Consider the following 5,247-nt stretch of genomic DNA (forward strand, 5'->3'; position numbering starts at 1 on the left):
CATTGGTGAGAACTCAACTGTATTGCCATATACCTACCTAACATTTTCCCTAATTTCAAGGGAAAATGTTGGGTAGCCATGTCCCCAGGGTAAAGTCCATTACTATGGACAGAGGTGAGAACACATTTTGAGGGAAAACTAGCAGTCTACAATGCTGGATTAAAAAGTATAAAAACAAATGTATTTCTTTACTGAAGAATTTCTCAAGATATTTAGAGCACTAACGTGTCTTATGATTCTCTACTAGAGAACTTTTAATAAGAAGCATTAGCTATAAATATAGGACTATAAAATTCTTTCTTTGGAGTATCTTTTGGGCTAGTATTCTATAGAATATATCATCAAAAACAGTAATCTATCAAACTTCTCTAGTTATAGAACCTGGGACCCTTCTATCTCACTCACCCTTGAAAGGATAGAAGGACCTCTGGAGAAGACCACTGCCCCAATCCCTCAGCCTCACTTCTACAATTTTATTGGAATAAACTAATAATGTAGGACTTAATGTAACAGTTTCTTGCCATAGATTCCAAAAGAGAAACAACACAAATAAAAATAACTCCAGAGAACTTCTCTCAATGCTTCCAAATTTGGGTATGTGTTTGGAAAAATGTATGAAAGGCTTTCTTTAATTGAACTTTTGAAGGAGAAAAATGCTTTACCTACACTTTCAAAACATATCCCCAGACTACAGTCAGTATATTTAGCACTTGTCAGTTAGTTAGAAATCATGCAGCCTTCTAAGTTTAGAACAGAGTGCCAGCAAAGGAGGCTTAAAGTGTGAGTGGGAGTTTTGTTGTTGGGACAAACTTGATGGCAGTTGTGGTTAGAGCAACAAAGCTCAGGTTTTCTGCTTTGTGCCCGTGGTTCCGGGTCTCCCCTCATTCTCTAATTGCTCTTTGCCTTCTCCTCCTCCTGCGCTTTCTGTCTGGTCAAAGTGTTAAGTTTGTAAAGTGTGTCATGCTTTTTAAATAGTGATAATAGCTAATAGTCGTAAGTGATTACTTCCTAATATAATTTAAGCTGCCCCCGAGATTGTTCCTGTAGTAGTATGAGCCCTACTCGCTTTCACTCAGAGATGCTTGCATAAGAGCAAAAGAAAGACTTACAGTTAGCAGGTTAATGATAACATTTCACCTTGGGCAGAACCATGGAATTGGATCTCAACTGTGAACAGCATATTTTTTGAATCAGACAAAGATTTTTTACCTATGTTCCATCATAAGCAATGGTGTTTTCTGATTAATTTTTTAACTAAATGCAAAACTAATCATACCCATTGGAAAGAATTCAATGACTCACTGCTGTCCAGGGGTTAAATATAAACACTCCAGGATGGCAAACATGATCCTTTGTGATCTGATTTTTGCCTACCTTGCCTTTGCAAGTTTACTTGCACCCTCTTTCCACCATGTGACATATTAGCTTCTATTTTGCTGGGTATTGCCAGTCACGAGATAAATTTTCATGCCTCTGTTCCATTCTTTGCATTATTACTTCCACTGAATATTATCCTTCTCTTCCACCATCATCACTTCTTGATACTCTACCAACCTTGTAACTCTCGGGACCTATGCAGACCATACTAACTATCTGAAGCAGATTCATCATTTCCTTACCCCTCATCTTGGATACAGTACTATAGCTCCCTCTGCCACCCCAATTTGCAAGATTGCCTCAAGCATCAATCCTATGAAAACAAATTCTTGTGAAGTTATTTCAGAAACAACAAACTGCTAAAAATTATTTAAAAATTATCAGTAGGCAGTGCCAGATAGCAATCCTAAGAGAACCTTTGAGCTCCTTTTTTCCCTCCCTTGGCAATGATGTACGCTGCTGCCACACTGTAACATCATATTTATTTCACTTTGTCATGGTGGTTCACCCTTCTTTTAGTCTGTCTCTGGGAATACAAAAAGCAGACTTCTAATCAGAAGAGCCCCATCTGGAATGAATTTGACAGTGTGGGTGCTGAGCAAAGTGTTATTAGCACTGTGGGCAGAAGCACAGGATCAGAGAAATGCTTTCTTCCTAGAAATAGCTCTTGGGCTCTCCTCTACCTCATTCGCACCTCTAAATGTTAGTCATGTGGACTTCAAAAGGTAGGACAAAATATTTCCAACCTGTCTTGTCTCTTTAAATAAAGGCAACCCCAAAATGTCTGAGAATATCCAGGCCGATCCTTTCAACTGGATATGCACTTATAAGCAGGCCCTGTGCCTAGGTGTTAGGAACACAAGGATGAACAAAGCAAAATATCTGCTTAAAGTAGCTCAACTTCTAATGGATGAGAAGAAAAATAAAACCAAGGTATGCACAGAGTGGGGTATCTATCATAATAAACACAATTATAGCAGATGACAGAGCAATAGTTTCAAGATCGGAAGCAAGGAGGAGATCAAGAGAGGTTTCTCAGGTAAAACAACTGAAGTATATATATCATTACACATATACAAGTTCCCACCACAAACCTACAGTAAGTCCTCACTTCTTGTTGTCCATAGATTCTTGAAAACTGCAACTTTAAGTGAAACAAGATCTAACAAAACCAGCTTTACCATTGGCTAATCTATATAAGCAAGAGTTAAGTTTCTATGGCATATTTCTGGTCACAATGACATCATCAAACTTCTAAATAAAGACCCAAAATGCTTCTAATATTAAACACTGAAATAAATGTAAGCTATATATACATACATACATTTAAGAAAGATTAATATTGCCCTGGCTGGTGTAGCTCATGGATTGAGCACGGGCCTGCAACCCCTCAAAAGATCGCAGTTTGAGTCCCAGCCAGGGCACATGCCTGGGCTGCAGGCCAGTTCCCAGCAGGGGACACATGAGAGGCTACCATACATTGATATTTCTCTCCCTCTCTCCTACCCTTCCCCTCTAAAGATAAATAAAAAAAATCTTTAAAAAATATTAATAAAAACGAGTTAGAGAATTCTTTCACAACCTACTTTTTCCACTTAGGAATCCAGGGCTGCTGAAGCCCAGTGACTGAGGAGCCAAGGTGGGAAGCCACCCTAGACAAAACCCCTTTTCCACTGCAAGGTGCACTGATGCCCACATTCACTTACACTGGGACCATGTAGACACAACAGTTCATCTCATATGCACATCTTGGGATGTGGGAGGAAACTGGAGTCCGCAGAGAAAACCCATGCAGACAGTGGCCCTGGATGGGAATTGACTTTTCTTTTTTCTCATCAACATTACAACAAAATGACGTTGAATGGAATGGTGTTATGTGAGGACCTGCTGTTTTAGTGCTTTTGCCCAGGCCCTCAGAACACGTGTTCTATGAATTTATCACTTCAAATATATGGAAATTACTTGGAAAACATAAGCTCCACTTTGAACTACCAGTAAAAGCTTCACCTTTGCTCTCTTGCCTCCCACTCAGTCTAAATTTTAAATAAATTTGATGTTTACTTAAACATAACTTGACCATGTATTTAAACTACTAATTTGCATATTAATTTTCTTACCAAGGAGATGAATTTTCTATATAATTCAAGGAATCCTAAAGCATCCATCTTTAGAACTGATTCAATAAAAAATAATTTCCCCACTGAAACCCCAGAAGAAATGCAGCAGAAAGGAAACTGGAAATAAACCTGGTGCTGAGGAACATCAATTAAATAAATCCTAAGTGGGACCTAAAGGCCTCAAAAACATCTTCAGAAATGTAAAGATAACCTTCAAATTGTTTATTTACACTTGGACAGTTGGAAGACAACCCAGCTGGGCATGCATTTGATCTTGTCTGATGACAAATTTCATGATTAATTTCATTATTAAAACTCTGGTTTAGTTTGAGTCTGGTCATCAGTGAATCAAGCAAAAAGCTCTTCTCTGGCCACTGACCAGAGAAGAAAGCATGAGGAAAAAAAAAGGCTCTGTGTTTAACAAAGAAAGTAATGAGGTTAGAAATGGAATGATAGTCAGCAATCCCAGTATATCTCCTCGGGTGAAGAGCTAATTTAATGCTGTTATTCCACAACGCACAAGTAAGTAGTTTTCATTCATGCTTTAATTAATTAAATTAATGTAAGCACTAGTTGGATGGAATAAATGTTTGTCTTTTCCATTCTTGTGTGTTCTGATTTGCTTATTGGTGTCTCGGCTCCATTTCAGATAGCTTAGAGGAATAATCTTGCTTATCCAAGCATGCTAGCAAAGCCAGTTCCAACAAGAAATATCTCTGCGTCTCCAAGTATGGCTCAAAGGTATCTGCAGAGAAAATAACAATTTCTATGAACTCAGGCAAGAACATTTGTCCCAAAGAGATGAATCAGAAAGCAATCTTGCATAAGACTCAGACTAAATGCTTTAAGAGACTATTATTCTATGCCATGCTATTCTTTATGGTAGAACACATCCACCTTCTCTCTTACACATTTTCTTTTAATCTCTTCTCCTTCATTATCCTCCTAGAGATGCTCTGGAGAGTTGCCTCTTTTTAACTTGTCCTGAATGCCCTTGCCCACACACCCCCTTTTCCTAAACAATGCATTTTTTTGCATTGGTTCTGATACTTAATAACAGAATAAGTATGTGTTCAGTGTTGTGACATATACCTAAGCTAGGGGAGAATGGAGGTTTTGGTGCAAGACCTTGGGTGAAATCTTGGTTCAAATTTTTACTTCATCTTTGCAGTACTATTTAACACCTCTGTGACAGTCATCTGCAGCCACCTTGTAAGGTTGTGAGTATTCATTATAAAAGGTAAAAAATTTCAGTTAAAAAGTATTAAAATTTTCAGTAAAAAATGCCTAGAACAGAGTAAACATACCGTGAATGTCACTGTATCAATACAAATAATATTATGGACTATAAAGAAGGTTTATTTGTGTTAATTATATTTTGGCTAGAGGAAGAAACACATTTTAGTATATTTGGGATACAAAATCTATTCGTTTCTCTGAGTCTTCCAGCAGGACTATATCCTAAATATTCTCAAATAAGCTCTTCTGATATATTAACAGATTCATTTACATCTTTTATTTAAAAGACTATCTAATTCTTGAATCCCCAAACACAATACAGGCAAACCAAAGTTTGCCATACGCTTACTCTTCTTTGCTCCACACAACTTCATTTTCATCTCCTAGATGCTTTCCCTTTAATACCATCATGTTCTTCATTTCAGGTACCTGGTATTCTTCTCTTCATTTACTTGTTTCCTAAAAAAACAAATTGAAAGGTTGTTTCTCAGAATTCAGTCTCACAGTTTGTAAA

This window comes from Sturnira hondurensis, unplaced genomic scaffold, assembly GCF_014824575.4.
Source record: "Sturnira hondurensis isolate 20B ecotype Veracruz unplaced genomic scaffold, ASM1482457v3 Scaffold0004136, whole genome shotgun sequence".
Taxonomy (NCBI): domain Eukaryota; kingdom Metazoa; phylum Chordata; class Mammalia; order Chiroptera; family Phyllostomidae; genus Sturnira; species Sturnira hondurensis.